Source organism: Pleurodeles waltl, chromosome 3_2, assembly GCF_031143425.1.
Source record: "Pleurodeles waltl isolate 20211129_DDA chromosome 3_2, aPleWal1.hap1.20221129, whole genome shotgun sequence".
Taxonomy (NCBI): Eukaryota; Metazoa; Chordata; class Amphibia; order Caudata; family Salamandridae; genus Pleurodeles; species Pleurodeles waltl.
In genome coordinates, this window is record NC_090441.1 from 66,667,089 (window position 1) to 66,693,553 (window position 26,465).

At 44.8% G+C, this 26,465-nt stretch overlaps 1 long non-coding RNA gene across 1 annotated transcript in view; it reads right to left on the reverse strand.

The window, feature by feature from the left end:
• Nucleotides 1-26,465, reverse strand: part of LOC138286755 (uncharacterized) — a 426,734-nt gene that overhangs the window by 226,551 nt on the left and 173,718 nt on the right. The window lies entirely within an intron of this gene.

Here is a 26,465-nt window from a genome sequence, read left to right on the forward strand (position 1 = left end):
ACCCACCTCATGAATATTAATGAGGTGGGTCATTGCAACCCCATAGCGAGTCGCAGTCGGTGTCTGAGACACCGTACTGCATACCAATTTGCGAGTTGCAAATTGCGAGTCGCATGGACTCGCATTTTGCAACTCGCAAACTTTTTATTTGCTACATCTGGCCCATGATTCTTTGACTCTAGTCTCATCTTTGAGGACATTGTATTAGAAAGCCCTGAGACAGGGCCTCTGGATTGGCATATATTTTGATTTGTGATCACCAGTCCATCTTGCCTACACAGGCAGGGAAAATCACCCCTTCCCCACCCGCCCATTACCCCTACATCGAGGGCATTACGTTAGGAGTTATCTCATAACAGACACAACACTGTGAGTCACTACACTGCAGGTTAGTTTTAAGTATATTGTGTCAGGAGTCATCACAGAGCACAGGACATTATATCACAGGTGTTTGTAAATATAAATATTAAGAAATATTTTAATGTTCTTTATCTATCTATCTATCTATGAATGTAAACGTAATCATTTAAATGAACATATAAAAGTAATAAAATATTTTAAAGAAAGTAATATAGGCTAAGGTAAACTATTACTAAAAATAAAGGAAATGGAAAACATACAGATATCTTTAAAAACACACACACACACACACACACACATAAGAAAAGCTCCAACATTCCCGTTAAGACGCTTTTTAAATTTATTTGCATTTCTTGTTAATGGGTTAATTATTTTATAGTTTGTGCATGAGTTGATATATACTTGTTTGTGTATTGCTTTGAGGTTCAAATTGTTGAAAATGCTTATGCGTGTTTCCTCAGCTTCCAGCATTCAGTGGGATCCACAGAAGTGAAAATGTCATGAAGCTGCGCTCTAGAATATTATAATAGAGTCTGTACGTGTGACCGGAGGTTCTGTTATTGTTACATAGGTGGAATCAAACATGTTTCTGTACGTCCTCCCCCCATAGCACGTGGGAACACACGTATCGCAATTTACTTGGAAACTGCCGGAAACACTTATGGAAAAACTCCCGCTGTCACCTCTGTGTCTTAGGGCCAGATGTAGCAAAACTAGATTTTGTGACTCGGAAAATGCGACTCGGTGCGACACACAATTTCCGAGTCGCAAAACCATATGCAGAATGGTATCTCAGACACCTTCTGCGAGTCGCCATGGGGAAGCAAAGACCCACCTCATTTGTATTAATGAGGTGGGTCGCATTTTGCGACCCCATAGTGAGTCCCTGCACTGACAGGGATGGTTGCCTGCTGAAGTCAGCAGACCTCCATGTCTGTGACTGCTTTTTAAATAAAGCAGTTTTTTTTTTATTTGCAGCCCGTTTTCCTTAAAGGAAAACGAGTTGCAAAATAAAAAAACTTACAAAACCATTTGGTTTCGGTTTTTCAGAGCAGGTAGTGGTCCATTGGACCACTGCCTGCTCTGAAAAACCCTTTTTGGCAACATTCCCAAAGGGGAAGGTGTCCTATGCATTCGCTGTCACAAAGCTATTTAGCATAGCGATGCGAGTCGCAAATAGGAAGGGAACACCCCTTCCTATTTGCGAGTCACATTCACAATTTGCGAGTCGGTACCGACTCGCAACTTGTGAATGAGCATCGCAAACGGCATTTTGCATGGCGCAAACTGCGATTTTCGCAGCTTGCACCATGCAAAATGTTTGCTACATCTGGCCCTAAGTGTGGCTGTACTGCAGTCTGAGCATGTGATGAGAGTCTCCTTTCAACACAGAATATGGAGGCTTCATGTTAAGTGAAAGGCACATTTTGGGGACCGAGGAAGAGTCTCACCACCACCTGTTACACCAGTAGGCGCAGATTCTGAAATATTTTAAAACAGCGCCCATGGTACGTAATGTTTTAGGATGACCGCTCCACCAGCCGCTGAGGTTGTAGTTTCACTAAAGGCTATATTCACATAACAACAGCATCTTTGAATAAGACCAGCAGTAGCGGCTGCCACTGAATAGGGGTAACGGGGCAGGACGGGGCGAAACAGGACGGGGAGGGGATAAAAAAAATGAATAATAAAAAATACCACTTACCTTTGAGGGGAGACACGTTTGTCTCCCTCTGTCCTCTTCCTTTTCTCTGGTTCATATGGGCTCCCAGACATCACAACGCTACTGTCACCAGCATGACAGCAGCATCGTGATTGGTCTGAGTAGCCTGCTTTCCCGCTAAGACTGGGAGTGGGAGCCGGTGCATGTTCTCCACTCACCTGTTCAATACAGCCGGGTAGAGAACATGCAAAGTGTGCATGTCTGGCCGGCCCAACACGGCCAGCCAAACAGACATGCTCACATTGTGGTGCATAGCCCTTGTCCCACCCCCTTCCTCCAGCCCAGCCCACCCCTTACTACAAGGAAAAATTAAATGATAATAATGTAGCGTAGTACATTATTATCATTTTATTTTTGCTTTTTTGAAACTTAAGCGGGGCGATGCTCCTCCGCCTTAGCAAGGGAACCGCTCCTGAAGACCAGATCAGCCATCACTGCAAGATGGACCTTAAATAGGTTCAGCTAGTCAACTAAGTTGGAAATCTTTTTTTTTTGCTTCAATGATGATCATGTTAGAAAAGGGAAGTAGCTTACCAATCTTGCATATGCACTTGAGGAGCCCTTCAGATGCTTTGATGCTGCGTCAAGACAAATACATTATGCAAAGGAGGTGTCATCTCAGAAATTCAGTTGCATGACATGGACATGTAGGAAAGTACCATCTTGCCTGGCATGTTATCCCCATATTTCACTGTATGTATGTTGTTTTAGTCCTTGTATCACTGGGACCCTGCTAGGCAGGGCCCCAGTGCTCATAGTATGTGCCCTGTATGTGTTCCCTGTGTGGTGACTAACTGTCTCACTGAGGCTCTGCTAACCAGAACCTCAGTGGTTATGCTCTCTCTGCTTCCCAAATTTGTCACTGCAGGCTAGTGACTAAATTTACCAATTCACATTGGCATACTGGTACACCCATATAATTCCCTTGTATATGGTACTGAGGTACCCAGGGTATTGGGGTTCCAGGACATCCCTATGGGCTGCAGCATTTCTTTTGCCACCCATAGGGAGCTCTGACAATTCTTACACAGGCCTGCCACTGCAGCCTGCGTGAAATAATGTCCACGTTATTTCACAGCCATTTACAACTGCACATAAGTAACTTATAAATCACCTATATGTCTAACCTTCACCTGGTGAAGGTTGGGTGCAAAGTTACTTAGTGTGTAGGCACCCTGGCACCAGCCAAGGTGCCCCCACATAATTCAGGGCAAATTCCCCGGACTTTGTGAGTGCGGGGACACCATTACACGTGTGCACTATACATAGGTCACTACCTATGTATAGCGTCACAATGGTAACTCCGAACATGGCCATGTAACATGTCTAAGATCATGGAATTGTCCCCCCAATACCATTTTGGTATTGGGGGGACAATTCCATGATCCCCCGGGTCTCTAGCACAGAACCCGGGTACTGCCAAACTGCCTTTCCAGGGTCTCCACTGCAGCTGCTGCTGCTGCCAACCCCTCAGACAGGTTTCTGCCCTCCTGGGGTCCAGGCAGCCCTGGCCCAGGAAGGCAGAACAAATGATTTCCTCTGAGAGAGGGTGTTACACCCTCTCCCTTTGGAAATAGGTGTTAAGGGCTGGGTAGGAGTAGCCTCCCCCAGCCTCAGGAAATGCTTTGATGGGCACAAATGGTGCCCATCTCTGCATAAGCCAGTCTACACCGGTTCAGGGATCCCCCAGCCCTGCTCTGGCACGAAACTGGACAAAGGAAAGGGGAGTGACCACTCTCCTGACCAGTACCTCCCAGGGGAGGTGCCCAGAGCTCCTCCAGTGTGTCCCATACCTCTGCCATCTTGGAAACAGAGATGTTGGGGGCACACTGGACTGCTCTGAGTGGCCATTGCCAGCAGGTGACGTCAGAGGCTCCTTCTGATAGGCTCTTACCTCTCTTGGTAGCCAATCCTCCTAACTTGGTAGCCAAACCCCCTTTTTTGGCTATTTAGGGTCTCTGCTTTGCGGAATTCTTCAGATAATGAATGCAAGAGCTCACCAGAGTTCCTCTGCATCTCCCTCTTCACCTTCAACCAAGGATCAACCGCTGACTGCTCCAGGACGCCTGCAAAACCACAACAAAGTAGCAAGACGACTACCAGCAACATTGTAGCGCCTAATCCTGCCAGCTTTTGCTACTGTTTCCAGGTGGTGCATACTCTGGGGGTAGCCTGCCTTCACCCTGCACCAGAAGCTCCGAAGAAATCTCTAATGGGTCGACGGAATCTTCCCCCTGTTTACGCAGGCACCAAAAGACTGCATCACTGGTCCTCTGGGTCCCCTCTCATCCTGACGAGCGTAGTCCCTGGAACACAGCAACTCTGTCCAAGTGACTCCCACAGTCCAGTGACTCTTCAGTCCACGTTTGGTGGAGGTAAGTCCTTGCCTCCCCATGCTAGACTGCAAAGCTGTGCATCGCGTGATTTGCAGCTGCTCCGGCTCCTGTGCACTTTTCCAGGATTTCCTTCATGCACAGCCTAGCCTGGGTCCCCAGCACTCCGTTCTGCAGTGCACAACCTTCTGAGTTGTCCTCTGATGTCGCGGGACCCACTTTTGTAACTTCGCATGCACTCCAGTTCACTCTTCTTCTAAGTGCCTGTTTGGGTACTTCTGCAGGTGCTGCCTGCTTCTGTGGGGGCTTTCTGAGTTGCTGAGTGCCCCTTCTGTCTCCTCCTCCCAAAGGCGACATCCTGGTCCTTCCTGGTCCTCAGCAGCACCCAAAAACCTCTACCGCAATCCTTGCATCTAGCAAGGCTTGTTTGCGGTATTTCTGCATGGGAACATATCTGCAAGCTTCATCGCAACGTGGGACATCTGTCTTCCAAAGGAGAAGTTCCTAGTCCTCTTCTTTCTTGCAGAACTCCAAGCTTCTTCCAACCAGAGACAGCTTCCTTGCACCTTCATCCAGGGTTTCCTGGGCTCCTGCCCCCCCTGTACACTGTCACGACTATTGGACTTGGTCCCCTCTCCTTGCAGGTCCTCAGGTCCAGAAATCCGTTGTCAGTGCACCGTTGGTGTTTGTTGTTCTTGCAGAATCCCCCTATCACAACTATTGTGCTCTTGGGGGGTAGTAGGTGCACTTTACTCCTACTTTTCAGGGTCTTGAGGTGGGGTATCTTGGACACCCTGACTGTTTCCTTACAGTCCCAGCAATCCTCTACAAGCTCACATAGGTCTGGGGTCCAATCGTGATTCGCATTCCACTTCTGGAGTATATGGTTTGTGTTGCCCCTATACCTATGCTTGCCTATTGCAACCTATTGTAATTCTATACTGTTTGCATTACTTTTCTTGCTCTTACTTACCTAATTTTGGTTTGTGTACATATAACTTGTGTAGATTACTTACCTTCTTATGAGGGTACTCACTGAGATACTTTTGGCATATTGTCATAAAAATAAAGTACCTTTTTTTAGTAACTCTGTGTATTGTGTTTTCTTATGATATTGTGCATATGATATAAGTGGTATAGTAGGAGCTTTGCATGTCTCCTAGTTCAGCCTAAGCTGCTTTGCCATAGCTACCTTCTATCAGTCTAAGCTGCTAGAAACACCTCTTCTCTACTACTTTGCATTACTTTTCGTGCTCTTACTTACCTGATTTTGGTTTGTGTACATATAACTTGTGTATATTACTTACCTTCTTACTGAGGGTACTCACTGAGATACTTTTGGCATATTGTAATAAAAATAAAGTACCTTTTTTTTTTAGTAACTCTGTGTATTGTGTTTTCTTATGATATTGTGCATATGATATAAGTGGTATCGTAGGAGCTTTGCATGTCTCCTAGTTCAGCCTAAGCTGCTTTGCCATAGCTACCTTCTATCAGTCTAAGCTGCTAGAAACACCTCTTCTCTACTAATAAGGGATAACTGGACCTGGCACAAGGTGTAAGTACCTTTGGTGCCCACTACAAGCCAGGCCAGCCTCCTACAGGACATAACTGCCTTCTAATACTTATGAATCTGTCACATGCTGCGTTCATGGGTCAAGCATAAGCATATAGAGAACATGGAAATGTCACACATAAGCAAATCAAAAACGTGGCAGTTGTGTATTCACCTAAATCCACACACAGCTTCATTTTGTCTATCTCAGTGTATGAGGAGCAGCCTAATGTTTGATTTTCTAATTTTGTGTGTCCTGAGCATGCCTCTGAGTCCTAGAAAGCTAAGCAATCACTGGGTATTTTATCCCAGCCTATTGAAATACATATTTAATACCTACATTTTATCCTGGCTGAATATCATCTGGACCAGTCTTAAAGTTTCTCCTTCGTCTAAGGTAATAGTAGGTGCTGTAACACACCCAGACGACCTGGAGGGGGGTCAGAAGGAGGATGAATAAAGCGTAGGCCCTTTGAAGCTAGTCAAAGGCCATTCTTGGAGTTCAGAGAACAATATTCCATATACCACAGTGTGTTCTCTTATACATGACTGCAATGTATAGCTGTGAAATGGCTTGAATTTTAGTGACACTTTTGATGGGTTCCTGTAGAAGTGAACAGAGGTTATGTTTATAATTTGCTCTAACTCACCCAGATGTGTAAAAGGCACTTGTAGCCTGCTTTCTAGAGTTTACACTTAGGATCCAATGGGCCCAAATGTGCGCAAGCAAAATTAACCCCCCCACTCTCTTGTTTGGTATCATAAAAAGTCAAATTCAAAAGAGATGTATCAAAAAAGTTGTTTACCTCCCTAAGAAAACAGAAAAATTTTCATAGGTACTTGAGTAGTAAACAAAAGTTATGCTGTACGATGCACTACATAACAGTGTAAAGGTGGTGGTGACGGAAGTCAAGTGTAGCACGGGTCTTATACAATAGCTAGCTGCAGGACATCCTGGCATCAAGAAAGCTGTGCTCTTCAGGACAGTGTGCCAATCAACAGGAAAGAGTGAGTATTATGCGAGCAGGGGTGCGCAGCGGTCTCCTTCCAGACATTAGAAAATCAAGGTAAGGCTGGGCGAGGTTTACTGCAGAGGAGAACATCAGCATGGTTGCCGCCTTGCTGTCTTTTTACTGGGATGACCGGTGTTTTAATGTCTCAGGCAGTACAAAAATTTGGAAAATCACTTAAAACCAGTATTTTTTTCCTCTTCTCACTAAATACGTGAGCAAACATAAGAAAACAATCATTTGCAATGCAATGGGTCTCACGTTTGCTCAAGTTAGAGCTATTAGCATTGTAAATTCCTAACTGGACGTTTCTTGACACATAAATTGAAAATGAAAAGTAAAACAGTTGACATAAGCAAGCCGATTGAGAGCGCCATGGCTGCCATGAGCATGAGCCCAAAGGAGAAACCAAAAAGGAAAAAGAAGATTGCTCGCAGCCAAACATATCGGCAAACGTGCAGTTATTCATGTAACAGGGTTGATGGTGATGGCGGCAATAAAACTGCCCCAAAGAGGGAGAAACGTAAAGCATTTACGAATGGTAACAAAGGAATTTTGAAAGGCAAGCCCATGAACGAGTGAGAATGATGGGCGTGCGGTGGGTGTTGTTAAAAGCCCACAGATAGATTACAACACGTGTGTGCTCGACCTAAAAAGCAGCACTTGAAAATGTGTCCTAGAGCTGCCATAATGATTGATAGCTAAAGTAAACATAGACAACAAAAGCATGTTAAAAACACGTGGATGGTTTTGTATAAAATCATATCCAAGCAAAACATCCATGCCTTTGTAGAATCTCAAAACATGAAAAAATAGACTGTACTTGTCTCAGGAAAAGGTGACAACCCCAGCAGGGGAGCTGTGGTGGTGGGGGGGTCCCCAGACTAGAGAAATAATAGGAAGGGTGGGTTAGGATGGGCCCTAAGCTAGGGGCCATGGAGGAGGAGCCGTAAAGAACAAGGACGCGGGAGGTGGTGTCCCCCATGAAAGAAGAGACGAGTGGGAAGTTGTACAGGAAAGGAGCAGGAGGCTGGAGGTGCTCCATGTTCACAAATTAAGAGTAGGGAAGGGTCATGGTGAGGAGCAGGCAGCTACAGGCAGCTACAGGGAACCACCACTTCCAGATGGGAAGGAGGGTGAAAGATGCCCCCCACTCCCGGTACAGTTAGATAAATTAAAGCTTGAGAAAAGTTAAAAAACACAATAAATTCAACATTTTTTTAATTGTCCCTGGTAATAAGTATTACCTTGACAATTTTAAGTCAACTTTGATTAAGTTGACATTTTTAAAGTCAACTTTATTTACATACCTTTGCAAATCGATCATCAGGTGAAATGCTCTGAGCAAGTCTCAGTATTAGCACGAACAGATGAATGAGCCTAAGCATTACAAAAATAGAACTGATGCAGCCAGAGAATGATAAATGGGAGACCCCATGGTCTGGGCACCGTCAAAACCAGAGTGCTGACTGAGCCTGCAAATTATCTGGAGCTCTGAGTGCCTCTCAGTATTGTCTGGTTGATCTCTGAGGAACTCTCTCAGCATTGTAACAATATATCTCCAATTTAGTCTGTATAATGAAGAGCACACGTAGATCATTTTGAGTTATAAACTGCAGAGCTTTATTTGAGTTTGGGTGTTTCCAAGAGCAAAGTGAGTTCAGAGTGAACCTGCCATTTGACTGGACTTGAGTATTATGAAGACCAAAGGTATGTTGACACTCACCTCTGAATGTGCGATAACAGATTTCTGAGGGACTTAAGCAATTGTAATACCAGAACTCCAAGAAAGTCAAGAGGAGTGCTGGGACTTTCTGTTATTATCAAGAATAAATCATTGTCCAATATTATAGCAACAAAGGCTCATAGTGCAGACATTTTCAGAGACTGATTGCATTCCATCTGGTCTTCCACAGCCATATCAAACAGTATCTAAACAAAAATAATGATTGCACAATCTCAAACAATATGCCATTATTCAGTATTGCTATGTAGGTGTTCAGGCAACAGCCTGCTTCGATTTATGTTGCAGGTTCTGACATAAAACTTTATTTCAGATGAAAACTTTGATGAGGACGTTGTCCTACTGGCACAAGCCCTCAGCTTGTACAGATCACACAACCGTTAATCATCTGGCTACAGGGGTATCTTTTGGATTATATAACGCTCACAGGTGCAGGCATATAGTAGCAAAACTAACCATGTAATCTTTAGGTTACAGAGATCCTATTGGCTGAAGCATATGAAAGCAAGGCTATCAGACAAGATATACAAATTCCACAGCTTAGACATCTGACAGCATAATTACCCCCACTGCTACATCAGACAGTAGAGCTACCTTTTAGCTTAAAAAACCCTTCCAAGCTCAGGCACTTTGCAGCAAATACATTCTGCTGGATAAAAGAATCCTCCAGGTTCAGACAGCAAACTATCCATCAGTGTGCAGAAACGTCGCAGATTTCAGTCTCGGAAAGAGGATATAATTTACATATATTTTACAAGTTCAGATTTCTTACACCTAAGCTGGTCTTTGATTACAAGAATTTTTACAGGTTCATGCCTCGTCCCTCAAACTATATCTCATAATATTGAGCTCATAAAGGCCATAACATTTGACGGCAAATCTGCTCCTCGTGTAACACAGCTCTTACTCGTCCCATATGACAATAAGCTATCTTTCAGGTTGCCAGTCGAGCAAAATATTTAGCCTCCTGAGAAACAAGTGTTCTGATCGACTGTCTTAAGACTGTCTTGAGGAGGTCTATTCTGAATAGCAAGAGTTTAAATGCAATAAAAAGTGTCACAGTGCATCAGATCAGCTTCCCAACAGCCCACAAAATACATATTTTAAAAATGCATAATCTCTATATCTTTTAAATACGTCTTACATTGCTTATTTATAGCCAGCAGTGAGAACTTACAGCATTATGGATTTGGCAGGTTTGTAATGAAACAGGCTCAGTCTAAAGTCAACTGTTTAATTAATTGTGACTAGGACACAGCAGTGCAAGCTTCCATCATACACGTGCAACACGCAGAGTATGGGGAACATCTCTACAAACTCCATCAGTGCCCAAAACTGGGCATCCCTGATCACAAGCTCCTACGTGCCTGGAATCCGCAAGCTTGGATCAGAAGCCAGAGATAGGCGGAAATACAGACGCAGAGAAATTCTAAATTGATGGTGGGGAGACAATCAGGTATTCAGAGAAAAAAACACAACCTTGACAACAGCCATTTGATCCCTGTAGTGTGCACTGTGTATTTTATCATAGGATCAGCTGTGATAACAACCTAGTTATTGTATTCTAGCTTTTCTGGTTGTTAACCTAGAGGGTAAAGAAAAAATAGGACTGGATGAGTTACTCACACCTGACAAAGGGCAACATGAGATAAGAACCTAGAAGTTGGGAGCCCAGAAGTAACAAAGAAACTTGGGTTCAAATACCGAAATTCCAGAGAGTTTGGAGTCGGAGTGCTTCGCAGTAGTGCGATGTGATCACTTGGCACTATACATCCTACCAGTAACCAGATTAAAACAGATTAAAAGGCAACTTGAAAGCCTGAAAATCCCCTGACTGGATCACAGCCTGGAAATTGTAAATAAGGCAGACACAGAGATGGTCCGAAGGCATCCGAAGCAAAGCAAACATTGTGCCTGCAAAAGGTGAATATGGCACGTGAAGCAGCAGGCATCCCTGGATAAGATAACCCCCTGACAGTCGACGCAACATGGCACCTGCCGTGTACAGGGAGGGGCCTGGACCATCTCTGTAGATGATATTTGTTGGGAGGGACAGGTCAGTGGTGGGTAATGAAGACACTGACAAAAAGTAACCCAACTAGAAGCGTATCATGGACGTTGTGGAGTGCAGAAAGAGGCAGGGAAGGATTTTGGGAAGGTGCGGCTAGATGAGGAGTGGTAAGAGAAGGGACACAGAAAAACACCACATGATCTCTGTCACCACTTGGTGGCCATGTTGGGCAGGAAGGGGCCAGAAAGGCTTAAGGGGATTGTGGAGGGCAGCTGGGAGCAGATAAGAAGTCATGCGAAAGGCAGAGGAAAAAAAACATCCCATGGCTGAAGAAAAAATTTGATGGCCATGGGGTGCAACAAGGGGCAGCAAGATACCATACACAGGGTGGTTTGGGATGGTGGTAAACATAAAAAATAGAGATAGAGAGGGTTAGAGATGGAATTTTGCCTCGGAAGGGGAAAAGGAGGCAGCCTAAAGCACCCCTAATTACTGCCCCATTATCCATCCTCCCGCTGTAACTGAGAAATAACAGGAGTGATAAAATAGTACACAAAATTCAATACACCAGTGGTTAGAGTGGTAGGGAGCTCCAGAAGCAGGCAGCACCACTGGAAGCATGGAAAATGTCTACTCTGGCTAGCATTATCTCCTGCAAGGCAAGCAAGGCTGCCCGGCCTTCTAGTTTGTTATACTGGAATTACACTGCTAGTTTGAGTATACATATTTTTTATCAATGCATATAAATTCAAAAAACTGTTTTAATATGTGACTTTAGTACTTGGGTAACATATTTTAGTACAGATTTTTTTTTTAATTCTCTATGTTTATGAAAAGATATTAATGATCAAATGGTATTATTAATAATTATTTTCAAATACCGTTTAGTTTTTATGTGTTTAGTTAAAACTTCCAAAAGGTCACTTATTTATCAATAAATAAATAGATGCTTTTCGTCTGATGGAGAAATTAAGAGCCCAGCCTGGTTAATAACACTTGAGGACTTTTCGAAAAAGACATGGGGCCTGATTACAACTTTGGAGGAGGTGTTAATCAGTCCCAAAAGTGACGGTAAAGTGAAGGATATATCACCAGCCGTATTATGAGTCCATTATATCCTATGGAACTCGTAATACGGCTGGTGGTATATCCGTCAAATTTGGGACGGATTAACACCGCCTCCAAAGTTGTAATCAGGCCCATGGTCAGCTACCTTCCTGAAAGGGGTCAACTGGGTTATTGATCTAGCCCTTGCCTTCGGCTGTTCTTGTTATGAATCCGGGACTTCAATTACAAGACTGTAAAGAAAAAATGAAGACTGAACGAGCTGCTCGTACCTGACAAAGGACAACGACTAATGAGAACCGAGGGAGGAGACCGAGAGATACAGGAGGGTGTGCAGAAATCCCAGTGTATTTTGATGGGGCATTTACACATTTTTAGGAGACCTTAGGCAGGCAAAGTAAAGCCTTAGTACCGATTGGTCCCTGGGTTTTAAGCCAGGCAGTAGTAAGATCAGGAGATCAGGACCCGCCTTTGCAGTGGTGGCGCCCTGTGCGACAATCTTTTTTGGTTCCCTCCCCACAGCGGTGGCCACTGCATATGGCAAGGAGGGTGGAGGGAGGATAACAGGGGACGACGGGGGAAACAAAAAAAAATTCAAAAGAAAGACAACACTGCTTCCTATCGCCCTGCCATCTCCTGCCGCCTCGCTCCTCTTGTGGTGACACAGCATTCGCTGGGACACCGGCACAGGCTCCCCACCAATCCTGGCACTGCTTACATGGTAAACATACCATGTAAGCAGTATCAGGATTGGTCTGAGTGGCTCAGAGTGCCGCTCAGACACAAGCCTGGGGTCTGTGCTGTTTCTCCAGCCCAGCTGTGTATACAGCCGGGTTGGAGAAACCTAAGTGCGCATGCGTGTTTGGCTGGCCAAACACACATGAGCACTTAGTGCACCCCTCCCACCTCCTGTGGCCCAGCCCCACCCCTCCCTGTACACTACTGGCTGAGCCAGCAAGTGAAAAATGAGGAAAAATAAAATGATAGCAAGATATTGTTTTATTTTTATCTGCTGGCTCAGCTAGGGGATGCGATGCACCTCCGCCACTGCGAAGGAGCCACCCCTGCCTCCCCATGACCTCCTCTTCAGATTTCTGCACTACCACCAGGCAATTGTGCCCCTCATCTCTCCATAGTCCCTCTCTCACACACATTTGTTTTAAAGTTCTAGTAAAGGCTAACTTTACTAATCCAGTCAGCTATCCACTTAAAATACAGGTGTTCTTTGCAGCAGGCAAATTAGCCCTCTGCGCTACTTTATGGTAAGTGAAAACCATCTCTGGACAAAACTCCGATCTCTCTGTCAGGAACATTAATCACAAGTGTTATCTCTACTTTTTTAGGGATTAAATCACCTTATTAAATTTTATAAAGATGTACAACAACACCACCTACAACCACGGGTGGGTGGAGGGTAAGAATATATAACAAAGGAGACAGGACAATCACATCCGCACCTATAGCCAGCTCATTGACACCCCCTATGGGCAAACCCTTTACATCCCTATGACTGCATCATTTCGGTCGAGCATGTGTCCCAACTAATCAGATGTAGGATGTGTAAATAACGTGAGCATGTCAGTTCCCTAAATTCGTCAGGGAGACAGGAAATACAGGGACCCCATGTTTTATCAAAAGGGGGCAGGGATCCAGTAGCCACTGCTGTCAGTTTCTCCATTCTCAGTATATCCCATAGTTTGTGTAGTCAGTCGGTGTGAGGGGATCACCTCTGCACCCAATTGGGCTGAAAGAAGCTGTTTAACCGTCCGATCGTCAATGTGATGGCTCTACCTTTCGGGTCTTTGAGGGGGTATGTGTGAAGATTTGGAAGCCGTAAGAGTATGTAACTGGGAAAGCGTGGTATTGTGGTTTCATAGACTTCATCAATAATGTTCAAAATGTTGTCCCAAAAGAAGGCTATTCAGAGGCAATATTAGTATACCCAGCTGCCCACATTGTCGCCAACACCGATCAGTGGTGCCCCTCTGCCATCCGGCGACCCGCGCCAGCGTGAAGTACCAATAATGCACTTTTTCAAAAATAACTCTTTAGTGTTCATATTGCTGACTGTCACTTGTACAAGGTGTAGCACATCCTGCAATTTCCTGTCTGTAAAGGAACACTAACATTCGGTTTCCCATCTGCGCCTCGCGGACGTCTGGGGCAGGATCTGCTGTGTAATAAAAAAGCCATAAATGTCAGATATAAGCCTCTTATCATTTGTGCGTGTTAGTAACCACTTATCAAAGGGAAGAAAGGCCCTACTCGCATGCGGTATAATTGTTGGAGAGGACACCCAATGTGGGATCACCAGGTATTGCCAATAGACTGTTCACGGAAGGTCATAAGCCGACCGTAGTTGGGTAAATTCCATAATGCTGTGAGCATTAAAAAGATCTCTTACAGTTGGAGTCCTGCCAGATCTTGTATGAGGGCCCAGTAAGAGCTGGGGGGAAATCTGGATTGCCAATAATCGGCATTTGCTGAGATATGGGAGAAGATAGACACTTACGTGTCTGTACCCTATCCCAAACATCCACACTGGCTCGTAGGATGGGGGAGATAGAGACTCCCGGGGGCAATGTGTCCAAGGGAGCCAGGAGATCTTCCAAATATGTTGCATCACCACTACCTGGTCAATAAAGCACCAGTGTTTCTCAGTGCTTGCCCAGGACCATTCCACCGGGTAGCGTAGTTGGGCAGCCTGGTAGTAACTAACCAAATGAGGGATTCACAATCCTCCCTCAGACTGCGGCAGGTAAGCCTGTGACTGCGCCATTCTTGCCTTTTTCCCGGCCCAGGTGAACTCCCAGATCAGCCTCTGCATAGTGTCAAGTACCCTGGGTGGGGTTGTAATGGCAGGGTTTGCATAATGATCAACACTTTGGGTAGAAGCGTCATCTTTATAGCCGCCAATTGGCCCAGTCAAGAGAGCCCATAGCCTCTCCACTTGGCTAATGTTCCACGCGTCTCACTCAGCAGGGAGGTCTAGTTACCCTCAGCTGTAGTTGTTGGGATAGTGCGAATCTGTAAGCTAGATATTGCACTGCCTGCTTGGCCCATGCAAAGGGCAGGACGGGCTTCATTGCTTTCACCTCTGTCTCTAATACTGTCAAATTGAGAATAGAACGTTTGGAAACATTGGTATCTCGACATTTTTAGTGTTGCCTGACAGATGGATGCAGAAGGAAATGTGCAGCATGTGCTTTTAAATTGTAAGCACAGCACCCCCCCCCCTGAGGTCAGATGCCCCCTTCCAGGTCAGCACCCAGTTCGGCCACACCAGCCGCACCCCCTAAACCAGGCCCTGAGTGAGATTCTTATAATTACAAAAACATATGTGACACAGTGACCTAGGCTGAGTCCCCAAACCAATCAAAGGATTTACCCAGATTGTAGACAGGACCCAGGAACAACACCAAATTGTAAGTCATGGCCACACACACCAACACTGGTGCAGTGCCTGCTCATTAGTCCACCACATTAGCCAAGAATTGTTATAATGACGTCCTGGCTCCCTGTAGTGCGGGGAGGTTATTTTGGAAAAAAGGGGGTACAGGATCCCCCAATATCTGTGTAATCTCCTTTGATTGGAATGGGACCTAAGCTTAGATTATTGTGTAGCATGTTGTTTGTGATTACAAGATTAGAGTGGAAGGTACAATCTTCCTCATGTTCCTTTATCTCCTGCACTTGAGAGGGTGAATTGGTATGAGTGGTGAAATTCAACCACATGGCTCACTACAGCCTATCCACCACGACGCTAGAACAGTAGGAATGCTCTATGTAGACTACTAACTGGTGACCGGGTTCCACCTTATGGTATGAACTCTATCAAGCAGCCCTCTGGCATACCAGGCGTTCCTGGAGGGGCATCCATGGTGGTGCAAGAGCTGTTGCCGGGATCATGATCTAGAGACCCCAGGTAGCTCTTTTCAGAGGACTTCATTGACAATGCACAGCTATCTCCAAGTGAAGCAGGAGGGGACATGGGAAGTAACACAAGTCAAAAGTGGTGCCAGTGACCGCCATTTCAGTGCCTTCCTCCATGCCCCACCGCACTACACAGCATCCCTTGCACCACATGCCCAGAAGGATGTAAGAGTGGACCAGAGAACGCTCTCAGACGCTATAGCCTTACCTGGAAGAGGGTGAAAGCCTTGTATCCAAATGTCCTCATTCAGGATCTATACAGGGTGCATTGAGGCATAGTAGCTCGGAGCAGTGGGGAAGACTACAGACTGATGTTAGCACGTCATACCTTATTAAGTAAACTTACAAGGGAGACGCGAATAGGCCGATGGACCTTTTGACTGTGCTTCGAGTTTTTCCCACCATGAACCCTGTACCAATACAAATCAATAACATCAACAATCAATAACATTAATAATCAATAGGAGTCAGTACTTTCCATACACCATGACCTTGCAGTCATGAATAACCACACTTTTATGTAAAAGTTGGAATGTTTATTTCCCTATATTAACAATACTAATGTCACCTAACTTAGGGGGTCATTCTGACCCCGGCGGGCCGCGGTTGCCGCCCGCCTGGCGGGAACCGCCATTTGGCCGCTCCGCGGTCAAAAGACCGTTGGTGCCATTCCGACCTTCCCGCTGGGCCAGCGGGCGCTAACAATGTTAGCGCCCGCCGGCCCAGCGGGAAGGGGGCCACAACACTGAAGCCGGCTCCGAATGGAGCCGGCGGTGTTGCAGGTGTGCGACGGGTGCAGTTGCACCCGTCGCGCTTTTCACTGTCTGCTAGGCAGACAGTGAAAAGCAGGCTGGGGCCCTGTTAGGGGGCCCCTGCACTGCCCATGCCAGTGGCATGGCAGTGCAGGGCCCCCCAGGGGCCCCAGGACACCCGTTGCCGCCAGCCTCTTCCTGGCGGTGAAAACCGCCAGAAACAGGCTGGCGAGAAGGGGGTCAGAATACCCTGGGCAGCGCTGCTTGCAGCGCTGCCCTGGCGGATTCGCCCAGTCGGGGGTAAACCGGCAGGAAACCGCCAGCCCCGGTTATCTGACCGCGGCTTTACCTCCGTGGTCAGAATGGGCATGGAAGCACCGCCAGCCTGTTGCCGGTGCTTCCGTCATTCGCGGCCCTGGCGGTCTTTGACCGCCAGGGTCGGAATGACCCCCTTAGTCTCAAAATCAAATGATAAATATACAGAAACAATACTGGCTGATCAATGCGGCGAAAGAATCGCAATCTAATCAAAGCTTGACCTACTACACATTTTAAGGTTACAGTCTAAATTAATAACAAGAAGAAATGTGCAAAGGATATCACATACATTTAGATTCAGCGAAGAAAAGACATCAACTGTTATTACATGTAGCGAACTTCATCTTTAGAACCCTAACTAACATCCGATTAGAATAGCATGTTTGGGCTTCATGCAAAACAATTTAGTTACACAAATTTGGAAAAACTTCTAACTATGGCTCTATCAAAATAGCGGTTGGTACCCAGAAATAAAAGAAAATAGATATAACAAGCAGTAACATTGTCAGTATACCTGTCCTCTATATGGTTCAGCAAGCTGTGACAGTCTTCATTAACAGGACATCAGTTCAGTCAGCAAGTCATCAGGATTCAGCATCAAAGTTCAGAATAAGCAAAGCCTCTCTGAACAGTTTGAAAGACTATAGCTAATGACCTCTCTTCTCTCTGTGTAGTCTGGCTAAGATAGATTTCCTAAAACTACTTCCCACATCCTAATTGGTCAGGGGATCGCATGTTCACACTTAGTCCAATAAAACTAAAACCTCAAATCTACAATTTCACTAGTACATGGTTCACATGTCAATGATTGGCTCCACTTCTCCTGCTCTCGTCATTCGGCTCATCAGGTATCAATATTGTTGCAGCGTATACTCCAGTCAGTGCATCCATTATCTTCTCCTGGGCAGGACAGGAATGTTTCCAGTAAACATTGTTTTACTAGCAAATAGAGAATCTTCTAGCAAGCAGTTTTTCATGTGAACAGGCTTCAGCTATGAGCACATGGTCAGTACAGTGCTGACACAATTTAATTCTCTAAGCATCCATTTAATAAAACGCTTAAGAAATGCAGCTTGACATGAGGCTGTGTAACTAGGCCAAGACCTCACTAAGTGAAGGCCTACAAATAATAAAGCTAATACATAAGGCATAACCTTTAATATGACACACTACTACAATAATCAAACATAAGCTCAACATTTCATATTAATAAGCCATTAATAAGTACACTTCATAAACACTGGCGTCCACTTTGGTGGGTACACCTTCAAATGTGTGCATTATTTTTTTCTACATTAATACATTTTTTGCATGAATCCAACACTCAAAATACATGAATATTCATTAATGAAACTCATTAATAATGCAACGTTAACAATCCCTCCTCTGATGACTAAATATGTCATCACACTGAATCTTCCCACACAAATTTTTGCATCAGCTATCCCCTTATATCTTCGTTCCCTTTTTGAACTTTCCCTAAACCAATTTTCCCTTTTTATTTCTTCCCTCCTCTAATCATTTTACACAATTTACATATCCCATGCTCCAATGCAAATGCAATCACAATAATCAATATTCCTTGTATTATTTTCAATAATATCTCTTTCCTAATGTTGCTGAGCCAATTTCCCACTGAAGCAAATCCTTTGCCAACTTTCTACCAAACACCTGGTTCATTCAACTCTTTCAAATCATTGTTCTCATTAGTCAGATTAGTAAGCAAGCTTCTAATTTCTTTACTATTATCAGGAATAAATGAACAACAATGGTTTGAATTAAGCATTTTGCAAACTCCGTCATCCTTTTCTAAAAGAATGTCTAACGCAAGGCGGTTCTGAAGAGTGATTACAAGTGATTCCGCGGCCAATTCTGTCTCTATCAGTATCATGACTCCTGAAAAATGTGTCAGCATGTTATCCACAATAGCAGACAACTTTCAAATCTTTATCTAATTCAGAGCAGCTCCTACTGAAGGAATCATTGCTTCAACTATATCTCCCACTATACCAGAAGGAGACTCTCTCCTTTCTCTAATGCAATGTAATTCAGTCAATTTCAGTAATCTTTTCAAGTCATCCAGTTGGAAAATCTATGGGAAAACTTTCCCCAAATAACATGTGCCATACCATCCTCTAGGAATACGGTAATTAACATTAAGGGCCTCATTTCAACCTCGGCGGTCTTTTTTCAAGACCGCCGAGGTACCGTTGTGCTGAAGACCGCCAGTGCAGGTGGTTTTCCACGCAGCGTTTCATGACTGCTGGCAGCCCTCTGTCCTTTTTTGGACAGAGAGCAGCCAGCAGCCATACTGGCGGTCGGCGGGGAAGTGGAGGCTGCTCCACCTCCACCGCCCCATCATCAGAACACCGCCTACTGAATCCCAACCCACGATTCGGTGTGGCGGTATTCTGGTGACAGGGAGCTGGCGGCGGAGCAGCCCTCAGGGATCCCAGTTCCCTCCCGGAGGATCACCGGACCGGGTAAGGTGATCATCCGTTAGGGCAGTGGGGTTGGGGGAGTGTTGTTTGTTGTGTGTGTGCATGGGGGTGTGCGTGTGAGTATGTAGAGGGGTGTGTGAGTGCGTGTATGCATGCAGGGGGTGTGTTGTGTGTCTGGAATGTGTGCGGGTCGGTCTGTTTGTATGTGTGCGGGTATGTGTTTTTGTAGTGTATGTGTGCATGTGGGGGGGTCAATATTGGGGGTGGGGAGGGGGGTGTCAATGTTAGGGGTGGGGTGGGGACGGGGTGTGTGTGTCAGTGTTGGGGGTGGGGTGGGGAGGGTGGTCCTGCCACCTTTGGGGGGCGGTAGGGAGATCAGGGGTGTGGGGGGTGGACTCAGGAGTGGGGGAGAGAAATTTCCTGGCACTGATAGTGCCTACTGCCATAGATTTTGTGGCGGTTCCAAACCACACAAAATCCATGGCGGTATGCAGGGTCCTGATACCACCAGCGGTCTGGTGACGGCCGCCAGGCTGGAGACCGAAGTCTCCAGCCCAGTGGTCGTCACCGCCCTGGCGGTCGGAGTGGAGAAGTGGCAGATGACCATGGCAGTAACCGCCATGGTCATAATTACATTTTTTTTTCCGCCGGCCTGTTGGCAGTATTACCGCCACTTCTCCCCCACCCACCAGGGTCATAATGAAGGCCTAAGTCCACAGATGTAATATATGCCAGGAATCGCTGGATCCTGTCCATTCAACATAAATGTCCATTTACTCTGAAACAAAAACACATGCCTACATTCACTTGTTCCCACAAACAAAGTGTCAGTGCTAGATCTAGACCTATATACACAAAGTTTCCCTATGTGTTGCGCATCTAAAGCTAATTTCCCTTGTGTTTTTATTGCACTATAAAAATAATCATTCTTATAAGTCCTTTTCTCTAAGCCCTTTTCTAACTTCTCCTTCAATGGCTTTCCCCTGCCATCTGTGTGATCTAAAAAGCTATTTTCTAAAGGTGTAAGCAAGCATGTCAGATTATTCCTGTGAGCGTAAGCTGTGCCAAAGTTAATATAGGCCCAAAGGAACCCCTCACTAATACTATGTCATTGTCCTTGGCTACTCTACTCAGGTACCTAATTATGGGGACAAACGAAAACACCACATAGTGGTTGGAATAGAAATATTGAATTTACTCCTGGTCATAGAATCTGGTTAGTAACAGGCTACAACTTATCCTATAAGTGAGAGGCAAACTGTGATAGGTAACTCCTTCTTCAACTGATGAAGGAATCTGCGTAGACACAAATCAATTCTTCAAATCCATTGTCTTAACATACTCACTCAATAAGCGATAGAACACATTAGACGAAAGTTCCCCTTGTGCATTATCTACATACAGATACTTCTCATCTAACCGTAACTTCTCTATCACTGTTAAAACAGTAGTTGTCTTTAAAGCTGAAGTATGGTTGGCTTTACTCTTGTCAAGAACAGTCATATCCACAATCAGTATCACACACAATAGCACACATACAATTGCCAAACCAACACTCAGGTTTTTACAGCACCTGTTCTTCCTACGCTGATGGCTAATGTTACTCATGATCTGTAGAGAATCAGAAAGTAGAAGATAAAATTTAGAATTGTACAGCAAAAATCAAAAACAATAATCTTCTTTCATCAGTTATTTACAGCTCTCAGTCTCACTTCCAGGATCCTTTTTCTCAAATTCGGTAAGCTTATCAAAATCAGCTTAGCAGCTTGTCAAATCAGGTCATCTTGTCAAAATCAAGTTATCAAAGTCTTTTCCAGTTACTTTCAACAGTCTCTTTTCTCTTTGCACCTTTTCTCAAATTTGATTCAACAATTCAGTTTGTTACTTTCCTTCAAGTGCCAAAACATTGACCTGGAATGTCTTGATCAAACCAAAAAGACAAAAATTATTTTTTCCATTCGCTCGTTGTTGCATATGCCATTCAGGACCTGCGTACCTTCAACTTGCTATTCTCTTTCTTTTTAATTTTCGATCTCCATTCAATTCTCCTTCACTCAGGTCTTCTCTACTTCTTCCTCTATTGTTGTCACAACAACTGCTTCTTTCCTATTGCTTGTGATTCTGGCCACTTATCTCCTTTCAGTGGACCCTTGATCAATGTTCTTTTCAGTGTTGAACTTGAAATGTCTTCTTGCTCTGCAGGATTTTCTCATGACGGACCTGCAACTGGTCCAGGAGGAGTCAGATCACATTGGCTTTGATCCCTCTCCACTTCTTCCACCTCGGGTCTGGCGTTTGCTCTGTTTATCTCTCAAATTCATCTACTTCTCGGAAAGCCCTCCCCTGACTAGACTCTCTTGCTGCCTCAATTGAGATAGGCTCACTATCACCCTCCTTAAAGTCTTCTCATTCGTCTCTCACAGGAGTGACTGAACCGTCCTCACTGGGCTCAGATCCGGTCTCAGTTCCTCCGCCTCTGAGGCTTGTCTGGTCGTTGTTGATACTCTCAACAACTCTTCTTCATCGTCCAAAGGACATGCCACTTTTCTCGTGTGGCTTGCGTGTATCCAGTTCAGAACTCCAGCACTCTTCACAGCTGTGGTAGCGGTCAGAACTACCTGGAATGGGCTTTTCCACCAAGGCTCCAAACATGTCTTCCGCACGTGATTCCGGTCCACCACCTAGTCAACGGCCTTAAGGGGGTGTCCTTGATCTTGGATCGGTGGCAGTGCTGTAGCTTCCCCCTGCAGAGAGAAAGAACAAACCAGACCTTTGCAGTATTCCAACACCATGTCATCTGTAATGTTCACAAGCACATTTGCAGGAACTGCTGGCAACCTCATTGCTCTGCCCATGAGGATTTCATGCGGTGACAGTCCTGTCTTCCTGTCGGGTGTGTTTCTCATTGTCATCAGAACTAATGGCAGTGCGTCAGGCCATTTCACATGGATGCACACATTTTCGCCATTCTTGATTTCAAGGTACCATTCATCTGTTCCACTAGTCCTGATGTTTCACGGCGGTAACTACAATGCAACTTCTGCTCAATGTTTAATACTGCACATACTAATTTCACTACTTCATTGTTGAAATGACTTCCCCTATCTGATTCTAAAGAGATCAGAAACCCAAAACGTGGTATCAGTTCCCTAAGCAGTAGTTTCGCTACTGTGAGGCTGTCATTCCTCTGTGTAGGGTACGCTTCAATCCAATGACTAAAGATGCAGACAATCGCCAACACATATCTCAAACCTCCATACACAGACATCTCAATAACATCCATTTGCATTCTGCTGAATGGACCTCCTGCTCTTTCATTGTGGCTCAAACTAACCACTGTCCCTTTTCCACATTCATTTGTTGACAAATGACACAACAATGGCAAACTGCTTCAGCAACTTGTCTAAACCTCGGATTGAACCAATTATGTTTGAACAGGCGAATCATGGCATTCCTCCTAACATTTGCTTGACCATGATACTACCTAGCCATTTGAGACAACAGACTATTGGGCAAAACCAATTGACCCTCTTCTGAAACCCAGATTTCATCCTGTTGCTGTACACATTTTATTTTGCTCCACAAACATTTTTCTTCCCTGTCAGCATTATTCTGCAATGTTTTCAATTCTTCAAATGTATCTATTACTTGCAAAGCAAAACTCGGACATGTTTAATCTTTTTCAGGTAACAATTCCCACTTATCCTTGCACGATATACAGTTCAATGTGCAAAACCTTGTGACTTGATCCACATATCCATTTCCCATTGACACAAAATCTTGTGATTTCAGATGTACACTGTATTTCACCACGGCAATCTTTTCAGTCATTTGAATCGCTTGCAACAATTCTTTAATTCTCTCACAATTTCTCACTGGTGAACCAGAAGAGTCCATGAAACCTCTCTGTGACCACAATTGGCCAAAGTCATGGACTATTCCAAATCCATACTGGCTACCTGTATAGATGGTACTTTAGGCTGAGCAGACACATGGCACACTCTAGTAAGGGCTACCAGTTCTGCTACTTGGGCAGAATATACTCTTCGTAGCCAGGACGCTTCTAGTATACTGGTAATTATGCACACAGCATGTCCTGCTCTCAGTACTCCTGTATCGTCTCTTAAACAGGAACCATCGACAAAGATAATTTGGTCATTTTCATCCAATCAGGTATCTCTAATATCAGGTCTCTGTTTTGTGCACAAATCAGTTACTTCAACACAATCATGCTCAATATCTTCAAATTTTTCACTTTCAATATTTTCATTTGGAAGCAAGGTTGCCGGGTTCAGCACTGTACATCCTTTCAACTGCACATTTGGTGACCCTAGAATACTAGTCTCATAACACGTCAAACTTGCACTTGTCAGGTATTGGGTCTTGGTGCGGGTAAGTAAAACTTCAACTGAGTGAGGGACCATTACTGTTAGGGGATGTCTCATCACAGCGCATTCACACTGTCCAACCGCTGTAACTGCACGCAGACAGCCTGGTGAAGCTGCTGCAACTGGGTCCAAAGTAGGTGAAAAATATGCTACTGGCCAGTTTACACCTCCATGGACCTTAGTCAAGACAGACAAAGAACATGCATCACGCTCATGACTAAACAACGTGAAGGACTTTGGCCCTCATTACAACCCTGGCGGTCGGTGATAAAGCAGCGGTAATACCGCCAACAGGCCGGCGGTAATTTTTTTTAATTATGACCACGGCGGAAACCATCAACACAGACAGCCACTTTTACACACCAACCGCCATGGCGGTAGCAACAATCACCGCCGTGGTAACCGCCAACAGCCAGGTGGAAGACAAGGTTCCTCCCACTGTATTACGAGACACCAATTGGCCAGCTTTTCCAGGGCGGCACCAACGCCATCAAGAGCACAGTGGAAACAGTACACAGAAAGGAAAGACTCACCTCTGGACACTCAAGGAAGAACCACGACACCATGGAGCTGAACTACAGGTGTTACCCATGCTGGTCTACCTCCTCCTACACCAGGAATACCAACAGCGGCGAAGACGACCACAGTGAGCACTGCCCCTAGCACACAAGGGAGGAGAGGATGAAAAAGAGAGTAACACACACACGCAACCCGCAACACTCCCACCCCCAACAACATATACACAAACAGATGCAACAACATTACATATCCAATCTGTACCTGAAGAACCAGAACCTTATGGGCCTGGCGGCGCAGGGTACGCCTGAAATCTCCTTGGATTCACCTGCCTCAACTAACAGAGACACGGGACACTCTGTCAGGCGTAAAAGATCAGATTTTATTAGCTGCAGCTAGTACAGTTGTCCAAGAAGTACACAAGGTATGTTCTCAGGAGACTGCCACTTTACTTTGTGGCGCACAATCTTATATACCGTATAAAAACCATTTATTAACTACATACACTCCCAGAACACATAGAAAGGAGCCAGTAAGAATAATGTAAAGATAGAACAGAGCCAATAGAAATGTCGGAAAACAAGACAGAACAAAGTATCAAGTGACTTAAGGTTGCCTCCCCTCCAGCTGTGTTTGTCACCCCTCCCTTGAACTAATTCATTAACCGATCCACAACGAAGTTGCATGTGGTGCGATAAGTTTGTGTGCGTTTGGAGGACAGTTGTGAAATGAGAGAATACTAGCAAAGGACAGCGAAGGCCAGACGATAAGATAAGATCGGCGGAGAATAGTGTGAGCCTACAGATAGTTGAAACAAGGATTAGAAAACCAGACAGGGATTAGTGTACTCGGTCAGACCTTAATACCAGCCTTGTAAAGATAGAGGCAGAAGGCTGTTTTGAACACCATGTTGCAGAATATGCAGAAAAGGCAGAATGGACTTCGTTCGCTGTGCTGCCTGAGTGAAGGCAACATAAAATGGCGGCGGGCCACAAAATGGAGGGTCGATACGATCGTATTAAAAATCGAATTTCCTCAGACCCTCCTTTTGCCAGAACTCAGGCAAGATACACAAACTCATGTTAATCTGAGTCGATGTCTATGGCCATGAGGTCATCAAGCTGTTGCTGTACCATCATTTTGATATTCTCTGCTCTTTGTGACTTGGGTTTGGGAATACATGCAGTAGCACATAGGTTGCAGATGGCAGGACCGCAGTGCATACAAAGACAACAAGAGAATATAAAAGCTAAAATTACTCCAAAGAATGTCAATACCTTCCAACCCCATTTGGACAGTAATCCCCAAAACCACTCTGAAAAGGACCAATCTCCTTCGTCCTGATGAATCGACTCGGAGATTATGTGTAACTTAGAGATAGCTTGGTATACTGTCGGAGCGTCATTAGGTATGAAAATACAGCAACTTGATCCGATCAATTTGCATACTGCACCACGGTCCGCAAGAACAAAGTCTAAGGCAACACGGTTCTGCAAGGTCATAAGACGATCAGCCTGTAGTTCAGCTGTAATGTTACTTAAAGCTCCTACAGTGATGTCTATGGTGGTTTCTACGACACGAACCAATTGCCTTATATTTCTGCTGTTGGCCATTGGACCCCAGAAGGGAAGAAATCCTTTGAGGAAATCTCCTCCCTCTTGTCCTGCTGTGTCTTTCGAATCCACAATCCCTCTGCCATATCTATTTTTATGATGGTTCGCAGGAGCGGTGTATGTAGGGGGAAGAAGAAAGGCTATATAACAAGTACCAGAGAAATCAGCTGGCAACCATGTATAAGCCCTATCGTGGCAAACGAAGTATGTACCTTGAGATGGTACTAACGGCGGTGAATTCAGGGCTGAATAAACATATGTATGGGAAAATAAACTTTCTCTTTGTCCGGTGTTTGGAGTTCTATCATTTATTTGCAGACAGAAATTTCCTTGTTGGGGTATGACCCGTATCGGAGGAGATTTTCCTTGCTTAACCTTATCATTGAGGCTGGAAATGTAATCAGTTATGTTCCAATTGGTATATGCTTTTCTTTCATCTATGGAAGCTTCACTTTTTTCCATGATTTTAGCCATAGCTACCATTCCCTTTATCAATAAACTATGATTGAAATCTGAACCAACACTATGTGAACTGACAGGTTGTTTAATTTTACTTTGATATGCATTATTGAAAATGACAAAATAAGCCCAAGCGGAACCTTCATAGGAGAATGGAAGAACTAAATATGGCATTCCTTTTTCTACCGTATGTGGTATGAGTCCACACACCCAACAGTCAGTTGTATTGATCACTAACTGATGT